Raw genomic sequence first — 20,257 nt, 5'->3', positions numbered from 1 at the left:
AGCCTGTAATTATGGTTTGGACTCTGTGAGTGTGTAACAGGAAAGCATTAGCCAGCTTCTTCCTCTCCCACTTCCTGTGATGTGTTCCTTGTTTCCTCAGCGGTGAGGAATGTGGCAGCCCGCCATTGGGGGGGGGGGGGGGGCAAAGTCAATATGTGTGTGTGTGTGTGTGTGTGTGTTGTGTGTGGAGCTTCTGTGTTCACAACAAACACCACAGAAGAAGATCTGACCCGAGTGCAGCAGCTCTGGACCTTCAGATCGTATCATGTGGTTCTTGGTCTGGATCAGTTTCAGACCAGCAGAATCATTTAAACCTCTCAGTCCAGTTTCTGCTGCCTGAACTCTGTTACAGTTACTGACACTGAAAATACTCCATTACATGTGAGTCAGACACATCTGGCTGGAGATACGTGGTTTTCACTGGACAGGAAGGAGCTAATGTAGTGCAGTAAAAAGTAGATTTTCCTCTGAGGAGGAGCAGGAGGAGGAGACGGAACAACGGACGGATATGAAGGTGAAAAACAGAAGCAACAGAATCAGTTGTCAGCAGGAGAGATGGGAGATGATGTCATCACAGTGACTGACCTATCAGCTCTTTTCACACAGAGACGCTATGACATCTCTTCTTTACGCCAGCAGCATCATGTGGCTCCAGTGTGTGATGTCAGACAGCGTGATGATATCACAGAATCTAACGAGGCGTGACATGTAACAGAACAGCATCTTCCTCCAGTTTGACATATAACATACGTGTCAGCAGCTCTTTATAAACAATAACAATGACATCACATGTCAGTAACAATCATTTAGCGTCCCTGTTATATGGCGGCTGATCTCGTCCTCTTGGAAGGTAAGGAGCTCCTGGACCTCATTGTTTGAGTTAGCTGCTAACTGCTAACAGCTACTGTTCTTCTCATCTGAGTTAGCTACTAACTGCTAACAGCTGCTGTTCTTCTTTGAGTTAGTTGCTAACTGCTAACAACTGTTGTTCTTCTTCTTTGAGTTAGTTGCTAACTGCTAACAGCTGTTGTTCTTCTTCTTGGAGTTAGCTGCTAACTGCTAACAGCTGCTGTTCTTCTCATTTGAGTTAGTTGCTAACTGCCAACAGCTGTTGTTCTTCTTCTTTGAGTTAGCTACTAACTGCTAACAGCTGCTGTTCTTCTTCTTTGAGTTAGCTGCTAACTACTAACAGCTGCTGTTCTTCTTGTTTGATTTTGCTGCTAACTGTTAACAGCTGCTGTTCCTCTTTGAGTTAGCTGCAAACTGCCAACAGCTGCTGTTCTTCTTCTTTGAGTTAGCTGCTAACTGCTAACTGCCACTGTTCTTCTTCTTTGAGTTAGTTGCTAACTGCTAACAGCTGCTGTTCTTCTTTTTTGAGTTAGCTGCTAACTACTAACAGCTGCTGTTCTTCTTGTTTGATTTTGCTGCTAACTGTTAACAGCTGCTGTTCCTCTTTGAGTTAGCTGCTAACTACTAACAGCTGCTGTTCTTCTTCTTTGAGTTAGTTGCTAACTGCCAGCAGCTGTTGTTCTTCTTCTTTGAGTTAGCTACTAACTGCTAACAGCTGCTGTTCTTCTTCTTTGAGTTAGTTGCTAACTGCTATCAGCTGCTGTTCTTCTTCTTTGAGTTAGCTGCTAACTACTAACAGCTGCTGTTCTTCTTGTTTGATTTTGCTGCTAACTGTTAACAGCTGCTGTTCCTCTTCTTTGAGTTAGCTGCTAACTGCTAGCAGCTGCTGTTCTTCTTCTTTGAGTTAGCTGCTAAATGCTAACAGCCGCTGTTCTTCTTCTTTGAGTTAGCTGCTAACTGCTAACAGCTGTTGTTCTTCTTCTTTGAGTTAGTTGCTAACTGCCAACAGCTGTTGTTCTTCTTCTTTGAGTTAGCTGCTAACTGCTAACTGCTAACAGCTGCTTTTTTTTTCTTCTTTGAGTTAGCTGCTAACTGCTAACTGCTAACAGCTGCTGTTCTTCTCATTTGAGTTTGAATTGAATTTATTTATTTATAGGGACAATGCAGTTAACATAGTTTCAATACAAGGCATGAATCTGATGTGCTGCATATAGTTATAGCTACAGCTAATTTTCAACTCCTGTCCCTAGTTGGGCTTTTAAACACATACAACATACAAAATCAAAATCCTATAAAAATACAATATACAAATACCCTATACAAAAACAAGTACAACCTATATTACAGAATTAAGTTCAAAATCATCACAACTGTATAAACTTAGAAACCAATACAATATACAAAATATCCTGTACAAATATAACTTAAACTACAAAGATTAAATTCAAAATCATTACAAATCTATACAACAATAGTTAGCCGCTAACTGCTAACATCTGATTACAGATTACAGGTCACAGATTACAGATTGCAGGCAACAGATCACAGATCACAGGTCACAGATTACAGGTCACAGATCACAGATCACAGGTCATAGATCACAGATTACAGATTACAGGTCACAGATCACAGATTACAGGTCACAGATCACAGGTCACAGATTACAGGTCACAGATCACAGATTACAGGTGACAGATTACAGGTCACAGATCACAGGTCACAGATTACAGGTCACAGGTCACAGATTACAGGTCACAGATCACAGGTCACAGATCACAGATTACAGATTACAGGTCACAGATCACAGGTCACAGATTACAGGTCACAGATCACAGATTACAGGTCACAGATCACAGATTACAGGTCACAGATCACAGGTCACAGGTCACAGGTCACAGATTACAGGTCACAGATCACAGGTCACAGATTACAGGTCACAGGTCACAGATTACAGGTCACAGGTCACAGATCACAGGTCACAGGTCACAGATTACAGGTCACAGATTACAGATTACAGGTCACAGATTACAGGTCACAGATCACAGGTCACAGATTACAGGTCACAGGTCACAGGTCACAGATCACAGGTCACAGATTACAGGTCACAGATTACAGGTCACAGATCACAGATCACAGGTCACAGATTGCAGGTCACAGGTCACAGGTCACAGATTACAGATTACAGGTCACAGGTCACAGGTCACAGATTACAGGTCACAGATCACAGGTCATAGATCACAGGTCACAGATTACAGGTCACAGATCACAGATCACAGGTCACAGATTGCAGGTCACAGGTCACAGGTCACAGATTACAGATTACAACCAGTTGAAACGTCTGTTTTTACATAAAAAAGTCCCAACAATGTGATGTGTGTATCTTCAGAGATGATGAAGTCGTCAGTCACAGTTTCCTCATCGTCAGGCTGCTTCAGGAAGTTCGCTGATGATCCTCCCTCAGAACAAACAAACAAACAAACATCGACAGGAAGTCAAAAATAAACCTTCACTGGGACATCATGAACCGCTCCTCTCTGCTCTCAGTTTGGACATCTTCAGTTCCTTTCCTCACCTCCTCTCCTCACATCTTGGTCCCTCTGTCTGTTGTCTCCTGTCTCCTCTCTCCTGTCTCCTGTCTCCTGTCTCCTGTCTCCTCTCTCCTCTCTCCTGTCTCCTTTCTCCTGTCTCCTGTCTCCTCTCTCCTGTCTCCTGTCTCCTGTCTCCTCTCTTCTGTCTCCTCTCTTCTGTCTCCTCTCTCCTGTCTCCTGTCTCCTCTCTCCTGTCTCCTCTCTCCTGTTTCCTCTCTCCTGTCTCCTGTCTCCTATCTGCTCCAGATGAATTTATGAATTAAGAGGAGATGAGGAGACGAGGAGGCATAGAGTAGATACATGAGAGGAGCCCAGAGTTTTTCCCTCCAGAGGAAAGGTCAAAGGTCAGCAGCTGGACTCACCTGTCACCTCATGATGGTGTTGATGATGATGGTGATGATGATGATGATGAAGACTGACAGTATCAGGACCAGCTGAAGGTTAAAGTTTATCTGTCACTGAGTGTTGTTGGTAGTTTTACTTTGGTAAATCCTCTGAATCCTTCCTCTATTAAACAGGAAGTTTAGTTCCCTCGCAGCACATCTTGTTCCACCATAAAATAATATTGTGTTACCTTCTTATACGTTTTATGTTCCCTCACAATACTTCTATGTTCCAACAAAAGACTTGTGCGTTCCCTCACAATAAAGTTTGTGTTCCCTCATGAAGTAATGTTTTGCCCCCTCTCAGTAATTTAAGTTCCCTCACAATACATTGTGCTTTCTGTCATAAAACAATGTTGTGTTCCCTTGTTATAGGTTTTATGTTCCTTCACAGTACTTCTGTGTTCCCTCAAGAGACTTGTGCGTTTCCTCAACATAAAGTTTGAGTTCCCTCATCAAGTAAAGTTTTACTTCCTCTCAGTAAGTTCAGTTCCCTCACAATATATTTTGAGTTCCATTATAAAATAATGTTGTGGTCCCTCATGATAACTTTTGCATTTCTTCACGGTACTTTTGTGTTCCCTCAAAAACTTTGGCTCTGGGCATTTCCTCACCATAAACTTTGTGTTCCCTTGCAATACATTTTGCATTCCATCATAAAATACTTTGTTCTTTAGTAATAAGTTGTGTGTTCCCTCACAATGCTTTTATGTTCCCTTAAAAGAGTTGTGCATTTCCTCACAGTAAAATTTGTGCTCCCTTGTGAAATATTGTTGTGTTCCCTGTCAGTATGTTCCCTTCTGTGTTCCATCATAAAATAATATTTTGTTCCCTAGTCATACTTGTAAGTTCCCTTAAAAGATTTACTCACAGTGAAGTCTGTGTTCCCTGATGTAAATGATGACAGTCTGACAGAATCAGTACCCGACCGGAGAGAAAAACTTTGGCGTTTTCTCGTCTCAGAGTGTTACTGCGTGTTGTTGGCAGTTTTCCCTCCATCATACAGTTTGAACACGTGACGGAGACGAGGCCTGGGTGTCCGACTGCAGGGGCGTATTGGGGGGTGGGGGGGTGGGGGTGTTTGGGTATGTGTGGTGGGGGCGTGGGGGCAGGTGGGGGGGGGGGGGGTGTTGAGGCCTCTTAGCATTCAGCAGAGCACTCATTAGACATGCAAAGCTGCAGTGTTGGAGCTGCAGCCTGAATGAGTCGCCTTTGTCCTGTAATTGGAGATGTTTCTGTGGGAGCCACAAAGAAACCAGGGCCTCCTCATCCTCCTCCTCACCCCCCCCCCCCCCCCCCCCCCCCCCCCCCCCCCCCACTGCTCTCTGATTCAGCCTCTCCTCCCTCCACGCTCCTCCCTCCTCTCCTCCCCCTCCTCTCCTCCTCCTCCTCCTCACCTCCTCCTCTGTTGTGTCACTTGTTGCATAGAGATCCAGTTTTCAGGAGATGATGTCGTGAAAGTGGGGAAATAGCAGAACGTCACAGGATCCAGATGACCCAGTCAACCTGCACCTGTTTAACATCACATGACATCATCATCATCATCATCATCATCACCATCATGATGTCCCTTTACTGTCCCACAGACTCCACAGCTTTTCTGAAACAGACAGTAAGATGTCAGCGGCCATCTTCTTTAACACTTTTAAACAATATTTTTTCATCCTCTCACAATACCTCTTTGTTCCCTTACCATATGCCTGCCTTCCCTCAGAGTACTATTGTGTTCCCTCACAATAGTTCTGTATACCCTTGCAATACTTCTTTGTTCCCTCACAAATTTTGCGTTCCCTCATGATATAATGTTGTGTTCCTTCTCAGTAACTTTTGTTGTCTCACAATGTGTTCCATCATCAAATAATGTTCCTTGTAATCAGTTTTGCTATACTCACTATACTTTAATGTTCCCCAACTATACTTTAATGTTCCCTCACTATACTTTAATGTTCCCCGACTATACTTTAATATTCCCCGACTACACTTTAATGTTCCCCCACTATACTTTAATGTTCCCCCACTATACTGTAATGTTCCCCGACTATACTTTAATGTTCCCCCACTATACTATAATGTTCCCCCACTATACTTTAATGTTCCCCGACTATACTTTAATGTTCCCCGACTATACTTTAATGTTCCCCCGCTATACTTTAATGTTTCCCGACTATACTTTTATGTCGCCCGACTATACTTTAATGTTCCCCGACTGTACTTTAATGTTCTCCCACTATACTTTTATGTCGCCCCACTATACTTTAATGTTCCCCGACTATACTTTAATGTTCCCCGACTACACTTTAATGTTCCCTGACTATACTTTAATGTTCCCCCACTATACTTTAATGTTCCCCAACTATACTTTAATGTTTCCCGACTATACTTTAATGTTTCCCGACTATACCTTAATGTTCCCCGACTATACTTTAATGTTCTCCCACTATACTTTAATGTTCCCCGACTATACTTTAATGTTCCCCCACTATACTTTAATGTTCCCTGACTATACTTTAATGTTCCCCGACTATACTTTAATGTTCTCCCACTATACTTTAATGTTCCCCGACTATACTTTAATGTTCTCCCACTATACTTTAATGTTCCCCGACTATACTTTAATGTTCCCCGACTATACTTTAATGTTCCCCGACTATACTTTAATGTTCTCCCACTATACTTTAATGTTCCCCGACTATACTTCAGTGTTCCCCCACTATACTTTAATGTTCCCCCACTATACTATAATGTTCCCCGACTATACTTTAATGTTCTCCCACTATACTTTTATGTCGCCCCACTATACTTTAATGTTCCCCCACTATACTTTAATGTTTCCCAGCTATACTTTTATGTCACCCCACTATACTTTAATGTTCCCCCACTATACTTTAATGTTCCCTGACTATACTTTAATGTTTCCCGACTATACTTTAATGTTCCCCAACTATACTTTAATGTTCCCCGACTATACTTTAATGTTTCCCGGCTATACTTTAATGTTCCCCCACTATACTTTAATGTTCCCCGACTATACTTTAATGTTCCCCCACTATACTTTAATGTTCTTCGACTATACTTTAATGTTCCCCAACTATACTTTAATGTTCCCCCACTATACTTTAATGTTCCCCGACTACACTTTAATGTTCCCTGACTATACTTTAATGTTCCCCCACTATACTTTAATGTTCCCCAACTATACTTTAATGTTCCCCAACTATACTTTAATGTTCCCCGACTATACTTTAATGTTCCCCAGCTATACTTTAATGTTCCCCCACTATACTATAATGTTCCCCCACTATACTTTAATGTTCCCCAACTATACTTTAATGTTCCCCGACTATACTTTAATGTTCCCCCACTATACTTTAATGTTCCCCAACTATACTTTAATGTTCCCCGACTATACTTCAATGTTCCCCCACTATACTTTAATGTTCCCCAGCTATGCTTTAATGTTCCCCAGTTATACTTTAATGTTTCCCAACTATACTTTTATGTCCCCCCATTACACTTTAATGTTCCCCGACTTTGGTCAAAACCAATTTATGAACCAGTTGCCTGTCGGCCTCATGGTGATGAACCCCTGGGGGCGGGGCCAATATTTCAGGCTGATCTGAAGTCAGCAGATATCAAAGCTGAGACTTTCTCCTCTGTGTGTCGGTCATTTCAGCTGATGTCTGTAAAGGACAAGCTAACGTAAAGCTAATGCCTCGTCAGTCACAGCCAGTGGGTTACCAGGTGGGTCAGCTCCCCTCAGAAACCAGAACACCTCTGAGTCTGTTTATAGAGACGACGAACACGTCACCTCAGTGCACCTGGACAAACCTCTGCAGGTAGTTTCACCTCCTGATCCAGCTGAACGGTTCAGGTCGACGTCCTGCTGATGTCTGATTGTCACCTCAGCTTCCAGCAGAAGATAAAATCAGCTGTGAGGACACAAACCTTAAACACACATCTCAGACTGTTCTCTTCCTGTCGTACTGACGTGTTTTCTGACTAAGTAAAGAAGCTTTTATTGTGAAACCACACATGATTTATAGTCAGACTGTGATGTATGACTTCCTGCAGTGATGGAGCATCACATATATTAAATCTTTACGTGTCAGAGGCTCAGTAATCATCACAGCCACAGTCAGAACCAGAGTCATAATTACAGCTGCAGCAATGCTCAGAGAAATAAAACCAACATCCACTTCCTGTCACATCACAGCCGTCACACTGACCGACTCTGTCCCTACAACACCTTCATCTGTGGACGTCAGACGTGAGGCTGAAGATGCTGATGGTGACTAATCACAGCTGATTTTTTCCCCCCGTTAAAGGGTTTTTTGGAGTTTTTCCTGATCAGCTGTGAGGGTCCAAAGGACAGAGGGATGAGGTCTGCTGTAAAGCCTCTGAGGCAAACTGTGATCTGTGATATTGGGCTTCATAAATTAAATAAAATTGAATTGATTTGAAATTATTGTGTCATGTGACTCCATGTCTCTCAGTCTGTCTCACCTCTGATGTCTTTTGTTGTAACGATGATGACGTGCTCTGCTGTGTCAACATCTGAGTTTTACATGGATAATCTGAGTCTGCAGAGAAACTGAAGTCATCAGATCAATTCAGAGCAGTGACACGATCAATATGTCCCTCTGAGCTGTAGGAGGGTCGAAGTATGAAGGACCTGCAGGTACCTCACAGTCCGTCTGTTTCTTCACTGACTGACTAAAGTCTGAGGACCTGTGATGTCACTGACGTTATCTGTCAGCTGATCAGAGGTCAGACAGTTTTAATCCTCCTCAGATTCTTTATCTGTTTAATCCTGTTTCTGTCTGTCATGTGACCTCACACACCCGGGACACGTTCAGTCGGCTGAACAACATGTTTCCTAAAAACAGAGCTCACACAGGTTTTGAGGTTTTCTCTCGTCAGGTGTGTCGAAGGTGTCGGCCAATCAGCATCAACATGTATACAAAGAAAAGTCTACAAGATCTTTATTGTATATCCTTTGTTTATATTTCACACCTGCTTTGGTCACGTAAAGATGCCTTTCCCATGATGCCAATGAAGCTTCTTTGAACTGAATTAAACCCCGCTGTACTAAAAGACAGAACCCCTGCACAACACAGCAGGAGGCCCAACACGCCTCTGTTCTCCTATGAGCAGACGTTTTGTCGGCGCTGAACGCAGCCGTGAACTCACCTGAGAGGTGATGTTTAAATAAAGAGTGTCACATCCTGTTGGAGCTTCCTGTACAGACTTTTCAAAATAAAATCTAAATAAATAATCAGACGCCTTGAGTCATCATGAGTCCCAAACATTCACGTTTCCATGGAAACAGTGAAGTGTAGCTCCAGTCCCAGCTGGACGAGGACATCTAACTGGCCTACTGTCCTTGTCCCAGTATACAAGCACGGGAGGGGAATCCATTTATTGAGCCAAGTATGTGCGACTCCTCTACGATAGGTGGAGATATGCCCCCTTTCAGCTTGTTAGTATTGGACCTTTTTCCTGTTGACCTATTACGTCACAGACCAAACAATGGACAAACACGTTAGCTACGGTTAGCTAGCAGCTAACTGCTACCATAGTGGACAACTTTACAGCTCTGTACATTTGGTCCGTCCAAAAAGTCACGGCTCTGGATGTAGATTTCTCCATGTTGTTACCGGCTTCTTCTTCTCTTACACATTTAATGCTATTGGACTTCCGGGTCAAAGCCCGGGGCGGAAACTGTGGAGCATGCTCAGAGCGCCTCGGCCAGTTTGGGTCTGATTGACTGTATACATGCAGGAGTACTATAAAACTTGAATTAAAGGCCAAGTGTCTTTAACAGCCCGCTGTGACTACACATTTTGACAAATAAAGGCCTGTCTCGATCAGAGGCCTGGTCTGTTAATTTAAAGAAGTTCTTTGGATGTACAAAACTGGCTGTTGGCTACCAACAGTTGCTTGATTACCCTCTGTTATTCATATTCTGTCATATTCTGGAATCAAATAAGTTTTTCATAAAAATGAATCCAAGTTGTGAGGATTGTTTTAACAGGTTAAAGTTGGGTGTCGTGATCTTCGAGTGCTGTAACTCTCTGATGCTCTGTCAGCGTTAGATCAAATCAATGATTCATAACTGATGTATTATCTGAAACCTATTTTTTATACAGTAATATTGAGACTGGTTTAAATAAACTAAAATTTTGATTGTATTTCCTGATCTTTGCTGAGCAACCGTTTTGTGTGAAAGGAATAAAAGACCTGTCTCAAATACAGGCCTGTTGAGTTCAGTGATTGAAGCAAATCTTAGCCTGGGGGGCCACTAATAAAAGTTTTAGGGTAATTCGACTCCCAGTTCTCTGGGTGTGTTAGAATTCATTTAAGTACGATTTCAGCGGGACTGACACGTGTACATGGATTTTAAAAAGTCCCGCTTTAATAAATCATTTTCTCTGATGTCATAAAAACAGACTGTGGGTGTTTAGTGTTGCAGCAGTCAGAAGAAATATATTTAAAATCAGCTGATGATTCACATTTAATACAGACTGTACGTGTCAGTGTCACCTGACCGTCTCCTTCTGTAGGTCATCATCCAGCCTGTTCTCACTCCCAGCTCGTCAAACAGTGCTGCTTTGTCAGTGGATCTCAGCGACGTATGGAGGCCCCCGTAGTGGAGGTATGATACGCGGCGGGTGGCAGTTGTTTGTGACGCTGCAGTTGAATACTGTCGTACACAGAGCGAGAAGGTCTGCACCAGGAGCGCAGGTGGATTGATTAAACTAACTCTGGACTTTCACCCTGGAGCTGTTTGTTTCCTGTGAAACCGAAAGTCAGTCGAATTCATGACAACGCAGAGTGTTAGGATGTGAAGTGTGCAATGCAAGTAACTATATCATGTGATGTTACATGCTGTTAATAACAACCGTATTTATTTTAAGTCAAACCAAGATGTTTGTTTCTAAACTGAACCTCCTGCTTTTGTTGCCTGAACTGAAGGAACTATGTGTTTCAAGTGTTTTGTCTGTGTAGTGAGTTTATTTTGATAAAGACTGGATGGATGTGACGAGTCTTTGGAAAACCTTCAGCTTTCAGTCTGATGTCTCTCCTCCACCGACACTTTCAGGACAATCTGAAGACGTACGTGTTTTCAGCAGCCTTTGGTTGTGCAATTATTATATTGCTTTGTAATGTCTACTGCCATTTATTGTAGTGACAGTGTTGATTTTAATTTGAACTACACTCAGTGGCCACTTTATTAGGTACACCTTGCGGGTACCAGGTTGGACCTCTTTTTAATTCTTGGTGTCATAGATTTAACAAGGTGCTGGAAACATTCCTCAGAGATGTCGGTCCATATTGACATGATGACATCACACAGTTGATCCATGATGAGAATCTCCCGTTCCAGCACATCCCAAAGGTGCTCTATTGGACTGAGATCTGGTGACTGTGGAGGCCATTGGAGTACAGTGAAGTCATTGTCATGTTTGAGATGATGTGAGCTTTGTGACATGGTGCGTTATCCTGCTGGAAGTAGCCATCAGAAGATGGGTACACTGTGGTCATAAAGGGATGGACACGCTCAGCAACAATACTCAGGTAGGCTGTGGTGTTTAAACCATGCTCAGTTGGTACTAAGAAAATCTCCCCCACACCATTACACCACCAGCAGCAGCAGCCTGAAGCGTTGATACAAGGCAGGATGGATCCATGCTTCCATCTGAATGTGGTTTTTCCAATCTTCTATTGTCCAGTTTTGGTGAATTGTAGCCTCAGTTTCCTGTTGTTAGCTGACAGGAGTGGCACCTGGTGTGGTCTTCTGCTGCTGTAGCCCATCTGCTTCAAGGTTGGACAAGGTGTTGTTGCTTCAGAGATGCTCTTCTGCACACCTTGGTTGGAACCAGTGCTTATTTGACTTCCTGTTGCCTTTCTATCATCTTGAACCAGTCTGGCCATTCTCCTCTGACCTCTGGCATCAACAAGGCATTTTGGCTCACTGGATATTTGCTCTTTTTGGGACCATCCTCTGTAAACCCTAGAGATGGTTGTGCTGAAAATCCCAGTAAATACTCAGAGCAGCCCGTCTGGCACCAACAACCATGCCACGTTCAAAGTCACTTCAATCACCTTTCTTCATCATTCTGATGCTCCGTTTGAACTTCAGCAGCTCGTCTTCACCATGTCTACATGACTGAATGTTAATGAGCTGCTGACACCTGATTGGCTGATTCAATTCAATCAATCAATCAATTTTATTTATAAAGCCCAATATCACAAATCACAATTTGCCTCACAGGGCTTTACAGCATACGACATCCCTCTGTCCTTATGACCCTCACAGCTGATCAGGAAAAACTCCCCAAAAAACCCTTTAACGGGGAAAAAACGGTAGAAACCTCAGGAAGAGCAACTGAGGAGGGATCCCTCTTCCAGGACGGACAGACGTGCAATAGATGTCGTACAGAACAGATCAGCATAATAAATTAACAGTAATCCGTATGACACAATGAGACAGAGAGAGAGACAGAGAGAGAGAGAGAGAGAGACAGAGAGAGAGAGAGAGAGAGAGACAGAGAGAGAGAGAGAGAGAGAGACAGACGGTAATGACAGTAGCTTACAACAACATTAATGAAAGTAATAATATTATAGTTATAGTTCTGGCTACTGTGGTACAATATGTTGAAAGTATGTATTAAAGGGCCAGTGTGTAAAATGGGTTGAAAACAGTGACATCAGTGGTCAAATTCTAGATTGCAGGGCTCACTCGCTCACCCCTCCCGTCAGGTAAATGATGGTGGCCTCGTGGGGACAAAAAGCCTTGCGCACGAGTTTTTCAGGAGTAGGTCTATCTAGCGACGAGGTGAATGTTTATTTAGAAATCTAAACCATGTTACGATATTGTAATGAATCCCTCACGAGCAGGAGACCAGAGGAGCGTTCCGGAAAAAGGCCCGTTTATTTGAGCATTCCAAAAACTCCGGTAACACTCCAGAGGGTAAAAGACTCCGTCCCAAACTCTGACTCTTCTAGCGTAACACACACACACACTTCATACACACATACTCGTTTACCATACTGAGTGGGGACCCCCCTCCCCTCTCTGCTCCACCAATCTCCAGCCCGCACACTGACTGACAGCGTAGCCTGTAAACAGAGCTCAGCTGTTTATTTAGCCTAGCAATATCTCCGGACTATAGTAGCTGCAATGGACGACTTTGAACGCGATTTTGAAGAGTTTCTTGTAGCGGACACAGACCCAGAGCCATACCTGTTTGAGCCGGAGCATACAGATGAGGAACTCCATGTGTTTGATGCTGAGCGGGTGAGAAGAGAGGCTGAATGCACAGAATGGGATTCGGTGCTACTGCTGCCATCGTTGGGGAGATATATCATCAGGAGGAAAAGCGCTGCAGAGAGTGCATCACAAGGAGTGAAGTTGCGTCTTCTTTTCCTCGCAGATGATGGTTCGGGTTCATTCTCTCCTGTTGCGTGGTAAGTGTGGTCCATTCACAAACTTTATAACTAAAAAAACTTTTCACTACTCTCTATCGACGAACTACTAACACTCTCTGCTGTTTCCTCCTCCTTCTTCCTTCCTTCCGCTGTCTTCGTTGGTTCATTTATACACGTGAAACGCGTTCTCTGGCTGGCTGGATTGTCCATTCGGTCTGCCTTACATACAAGATGGCGACCTCTCTAAAGCAAGGCCCTTGCTATATATACACAGTACAGGCCAAAAGTTTGGACACACCTTCTCATTCAATGCATTTTCTTTATTTTCATGACTATTTACATTGTAGATTCTCACTGAAGGCATCAAAACTATGAATGAACACATGTGGAGTTATGTACTTAACAAAAAAAGGTGAAATAACTGAAAACATGTTTTATATTCTAGTTTCTTCAAAATAGCCACCCTTTGCTCTGATTACTGCTTTGCACACTCTTGGCATTCTCTCCATGAGCTTCAAGAGGTAGTCACCTGAAATGGTTTCCACTTCACAGGTGTGCCTTATCAGGGTTAATTAGTGGAATTTCTTGCTTTATCAATGGGGTTGGGACCATCAGTTGTGTTGTGCAGAAGTCAGGTTAATACACAGCCGACAGCCCTATTGGACAACTGTTAAAATTCATATTATGGCAAGAACCAATCAGCTAACTAAAGAAAAACCAGTGGCCATCATTACTTTAAGAAATGAAGGTTAGTCAGTCCGGAAAATTGCAAAAACTTTAAATGTGTCCCCAAGTGGAGTCGCAAAAACCATCAAGCGCTACAACGAAACTGGCACACATGAGGACTGACCCAGGAAAGGAAGACCAAGAGTCACCTCTGCTTCTGAGGATAAGTTCATCCGAGTCACCAGCCTCAGAAATGGCAAGTTAACAGCAGCTCAGATCAGAGACCAGATGAATGCCACACAGAGTTCTAGCAGCAGACCCATCTCTAGAACAACTGTTAAGAGGAGACTGCGCCAATCAGGCCTTCATGGTCAAATAGCTGCTAGGAAACCACTGCTAAGGAGAGGCAACAAGCAGAAGAGATTTGTTTGGGCCAAGAAACACAAGGAATGGACATTAGACCAGTGGAAATCTGTGCTTTGGTCTGATGAGTCCAAATTTGAGATCTTTGGTTCCAACCGCCGTGTCTTTGTGAGACGCAGAAAAGGTGAACGGATGGATTCCACATGCCTGGTTCCCACTGTGAAGCATGGAGGAGGAGGTGTGATGGTGTGGGGGTGTTTTGCTGGTGACACTGTTGGGGATTTATTCAAAATTGAAGGCACACTGAACCAGCATGGCTACCACAGCATCCTGCAGCGACATGCCATCCCATCCGGTTTGTGTTTAGTTGGACCATCATTTATTTTTCAACAGGACAATGACCCCAAACACACCTCCAGGCTGTGTAAGGGCTATTTGACCAAGAAGGAGAGTGATGGAGTGCTGCGGCAGATGACCTGGCCTCCACAGTCACCGGACCTGAACCCAATCCAGATGGTTTGGGGTGAGCTGGACCGCAGAGTGAAGGCAAAGGGGCCAACAAGTGCTAAACACCTCTGGGAACTCCTTCAAGACTGTTGGAAAACCATTTCAGGTGACTACCTCTTGAAGCTCATGGAGAGAATGCCAAGAGTGTGCAAAGCAGTAATCAGAGCAAAGGGTGGCTATTTTGAAGAAACTAGAATATAAAACATGTTTTCAGTTATTTCACCTTTTTTTGTTAAGTACATAACTCCACATGTGTTCATTCATAGTTTTGATGCCTTCAGTGAGAATCTACAATGTAAATAGTCATGAAAATAAAGAAAACACATTGAATGAGAAGGTGTGTCCAAACTTTTGGCCTGTACTGTATATATATATAAAAGCATAATTATAAGGCTACGAAGGCCAAATGAATTTTATTTTATAGCGATTATACACTTGTATAAACATATTAATGGGTAGAATATTCAGATTCAGATTCAGATTGACAATAAACCATGCCAAATATTACACACTGGCCCTTTAATATCTGGCAGTATACATGTGTGACAATAGTCATATGTGTATAATAACAGTAGAAGTATGACTAATGACTAATGATAGCAGCAGCAGCAGGAGGCATCTGGCAGGACCACGGCAGCAGCACAACCACACACGTCACGCTGTCCAGGCACCGCTGTGATATGAGTTAATCTGAGAGACAGTGGAGCACAAAGGCTCCGGAGAAGAAGCCGAGTTAGTGACATCCAGAATGGCCGAGTTAGCAAGATGCAGTAATCCACCTTATTTGTCACGGAAACACGGAGGCAAAACAGAACGCAGCCGGCTTCCGTTTTTTTGTGCGACACTTCCGGTCCAGCACTCTTACCATTGTGTAAATGGGAATCGCCTTGTTGTTTACCTTGCTGAGTTTAGCTATATATATGTATCTCACATTTTTCACGTCACTATATCACCGTTTAGACTAATCTGATGTTTGTAAAGTCTATAAACACAGTGACTGAGCAAACATTAGTATTTTCTCTGTGTAATTAATAACATGGTTATTGTAGATTAGCTGGGCTAAGCGTTAGCTGTTAGCCGTTAGCCGTGTCTGTAATAACTCACTAAACTCACAAAGTGGCCCGTGAAAATAATATTTTCTCCAGCAGATGTCTTAGTTACAACATGATTGAGCTAACTGGAGTAGTTTCATGTCGTATCCGACAACGGGAGGCTTTTAACAGATGACGATCCTGATGCTAGCTTTGCTGCTAGTGTTAACGTTAGCTGTCCCTGTCAGCTGCAGCCACTGATGCTTTCTAGACATCGTGATTTCCCAAAACTGAATAAATACCACACATAGCAACACAAAACTGCTTTGCTAGCTCAATCATGTTGTAACGGCTGGATGGTTGATGCGTACATGCTGATTCAGGTGCTATCAGAGCCGATCCGCGCATCACTATGGCTTAATGATCAACTCAGTCAATTAAAACAACCCGTCCTGTGTTAGGAGTGTATGTCGCTGACAGAGAGAAAGAAAGAAAGAAAAGGGAAAAAAGATAGAAAAGCAGCGTACACCTCACATATTTATTTCTCACAGTTGCGCACACGTGTGGCTGGCATGCAGAAGCACCGTCTGTGTGTCTGTGTGTCGAGGGTGTGAGCCGCAGCTTCAGCTGCTCAGGTAGAGAGGCTGTGTAGCCCGGTGTGTTTTTTCACTGATTCGGTTCTGCAGGTTCTCTGCTGGTACACTGGAGACGGGGATCAAGCAGTTTGTCTCACTCGGGATAGATTGTGCTTTTTTGGTTCATAGTTTTTGATTGACATGCGATTTATTCGCATTCAGGGGGAATAAATTTCCGTTATAACGGAAACGTGGGCACAGTTATCTAACGTTATACAAAATACACAGACTAACTAACTAACTAACTAACTAACTAACTGATTGACTAACATAAACAACTGAAAATTGAAAAAAAATTAGCTTGCACTGTTAGCTCCGGTAAGGGAAAGCGGCTGACCGGAAGTCACGCACAAAAAAACAGAAGTTGATCACTATTTACTTCCGTGTTTGAAAATAAGGTGGATAGGATACGAGAGAGAGAGAGAGAGAGAAGGAGAGAAGGTGCCCGGTGTATTATAGGGGGGTCCTCCGGCAGACTAGGCCTAAGTCAGCCTAACTAGGGGCTGGTACAGGGCAAGCCTGAGCCAGCCCTAACTATAAGCTTTATCAAAGAGGAAAGTCTTAAGTCTAGTCTTAAATGTGGAGACGGTGTCTGCCTCCCGGACCGTAACAGGAAGATGATTCCACAGGAGAGGAGCCTGATAGCTGAAGGCTCTGGCTCCTGATCTACTTTTGGAGACTTTAGGGACCACGAGTAACCCTGCGTTCTCAGAGCGCAGTGTTCTGGTGGGATAATATGGCACTATGAGCTCTCTAAGATATGACGGAGCTTGACCATTTAGAGCTTTATAAGTTAACAGTAGGATTTTAAATTCAATTCTGGATTTTACAGGGAGCCAGTGCAGAGAAGCTAAAACAGGAGAAATATGATGTCGTTTCTTAGTTCCTGTTAGTACACGTGCTGCTGCATTCTGAATTAGCTGGAGAGTTTTTAAGGACTTACTAGAGCTACCTGATAATAGAGAGTTACAGTAATCCAGCCTTGAGGTAACAAAAGCGTGGACCAATTTTTCTGCATCTTTTCGGGTCAGGATAGGCCTAATTTTCACAATATTACGCAGATGAAAAAATGCAGTCCGTGAGGTTTGTTTTAAATGAGAATTAAAAGACAAATCTTGATCAAATATTACTCCGAGGTTTCTTACGGTAGCGCTAGAGGCCAGAGCAATGCCATCCAGAGAAACTATGTCATCATTCGATTCGATATGTGTGTTAACGAGCAGTTGAACAGGTGTACCTAATAAAGTGGCCAGTGAGTGTATATGTGTGCCACTGACTTTGCATTACATGTGCTGTATGAATGAATTTGATTTGATTTTTATTAAAGGAGCAGAAACTGAGTGTTGGACACGCCATCCCTGAACATGTAAAACTGACACAGGAGGGAACAGACAGCGTCAGATTTAGAGTTGGGATGAGAGCTGTGTTGTCAGTGGCACTTTTCACACCTCATACTCTGAGCAGGCCAGGCTCACTTTCACAGTAAAAGGATTCTGGGTTTAACGCTGAGACGTTGGCGTTGTCTCTGCGCCGGTTGTCGTGTCCGTCCTCAGACTCGTCAGATGGATCCAGATCAGCAGCTGAAGAGAAACAGTTAACAGAGAAGAGACGCAGTGCTGCTGATTCTCTGGATGACTGAAGCCGAACAAGCCCCGAAACACAACAACAAAAGACCACAATCCTCCTCTGCACCCCCCATCCCCCCCCTCCCCCTCCACTTCCCCCCAAAAAGGAGAGGAGCCCATTATGTAACACCCACCAACCCTCCCAATCATTAACTGGTTCCCAGTTGAAGGAGAGAAGGGGAATGGGGGTTGGGGGGGGGGGGTGTCACGTGGTCCAAAGAGGCTTGTTTACCACAACAAGGGGCGAACGAGGGAGAAATACCCTGTGAAGAGAGAGAGAGAAGCAGTTTTTCCCACCAACTCATTCACAACTGCTTTCACACGCCGTGCTGCCGACCGCCGTCACCATGGCAACAAGCAGAGAGAGGGAGAGACAGCTCCTCTGAAACAGTCTGACATCTGAGTTAACCCCTGTGGAGGTACAAGATGTGGCCAAAAGTATGTGGACAGTGCAGCAGTGTAACATGTGACCGTCACACCGTCAACATGTCATAGACGCCGTAAACAGCTGCTGTGACGTCACGCATCAGTTTGTAGATTCCCATTTTAAAGCTTCCAGTCTGGCCTCATGGCCGTCGCCCTCATGGATCTCTGGAGCCTGAACTGATCATATTTGGAGAAGAGGGCGGAGCTAACCATCACTGTTGATTTACAGCCTGATTAACTGTGATGATGCTGATTTTGTTTATGAGCAAAAACATGTTAAAAACTATTAAAACAAAAAGGAAAAACTGAACATCTGAAATCTGGGGGAGACTCAGGGTCGGGGCTTCATCTAGGTGTTCCTCCACCTGAGCTGACTACAGATGGTACCGACAGGGAGATGATGGAGAGGTGCACAGTCGTTACAGGCCGACGTGGTTTTGTCTGATTTTTGTGTCCCAGGTCAACAGCATGTGATCCAGAGGGCTGAATACGACAGCATGAGCAAAGTGAACCTGTAGCAATTAAAGTAAATCAAAGCTTTGTTTCCACTGAGGGAAATGGTTTCAGCTTACAGAGACACACAGCAGGTCTGCGTCACTGTGACGTGGAGTTACATCTCTGAGGAGGTGCACGTCAGGCTGCAGTGTGGGCTACGGCGTAGACTCTGCGTCAACATGGAGCCTACAGCGTTGATTCAGTGCATGAGTATAAATTCTGCATAACATGGAGGTCTGTGGGGACTGACTCACTGTTGGAGCCAGCCTCTAGTGGACATTAGAGGAACTGCAGGTGTTTGGAAATAGCAGAGGCTTTAGATGACGTCATCATCAGATTTCATCACAGTAATTAAAGAGACATTGTGTAACATTTTCAGTTGTTTATTGGCAAAAATTGATGTCTGCATTCATAAATATGTCATCACTGGTGTACTATTACCTCCACCAATAATCTGACTTATTCTCGTAAAAGGAGAATTTCAGATTTGTTTGTACATTGTGCGGGTAAGTCGTCTGTGGGCTTCCATTACGTTTCGCCATCTTGAGAATACACCCGCCAGCAAGGGACATACAGCACCGCCTTCGGCGTTTTTCGTTGAGAGCCAGGCCAGCACTGCGTGACTGAGGAGCCGAAGGAGAGGAGCAAGAGGCGCTTCGCTACTACCCTGGCAAATTTGAAACACAGTCCCACTCTTTGAGCATAATGCAGGATCATGTATATGCAGCATCATGGGAGACGGAATCCTTGTCGCCAAGAAAGCGCAAAAGGGAATAGAAAAGGCAGCGTGACCGGCGAATAAAAAAACGAAGGCCCACATCAGGGTAGCCTTTCCCAGGTAGAGAGAGCTGCTGAGGGAGAATGGTAATGCAATCACAGGCCAGCGCTAACAGCTAACAGCGGCGCAGTGATGCGAGGAGAGGGATGAGGCTGTTAGCGACTGGCCGCTAACAGCGGCTAACAGCAGCTAGCAGCTAACAGCTAACAGCGGCGCAGTGATGCGAGGAGAGGGATGAGGCTGTTAGTGACTGGCCGCTAACAGCGGCTAACAGCCAACAGCGGCGCTGGCCTGTGATTGTATTACCATTCTCCTTCAGCAGCTCTCTCTACCTGGGAAAGGCTACCCTGATGTTGACCCTTGTTTTTTTAATTCGCCGGTCACGCTGCCTTTTTGATTCCCTTTTGCACTTTCTTGGCGACGAGGATTCCGTCTCCCGTGATGCTGCATAATACATGATCCTGCATTATGCTCAAAGA

This window comes from Epinephelus lanceolatus, chromosome 6 (assembly GCF_041903045.1).
Source record: "Epinephelus lanceolatus isolate andai-2023 chromosome 6, ASM4190304v1, whole genome shotgun sequence".
In the NCBI taxonomy this organism is placed as follows: Eukaryota; Metazoa; Chordata; class Actinopteri; order Perciformes; family Serranidae; genus Epinephelus; species Epinephelus lanceolatus.
Note: the sequence above shows the minus strand (reverse complement) of the source record.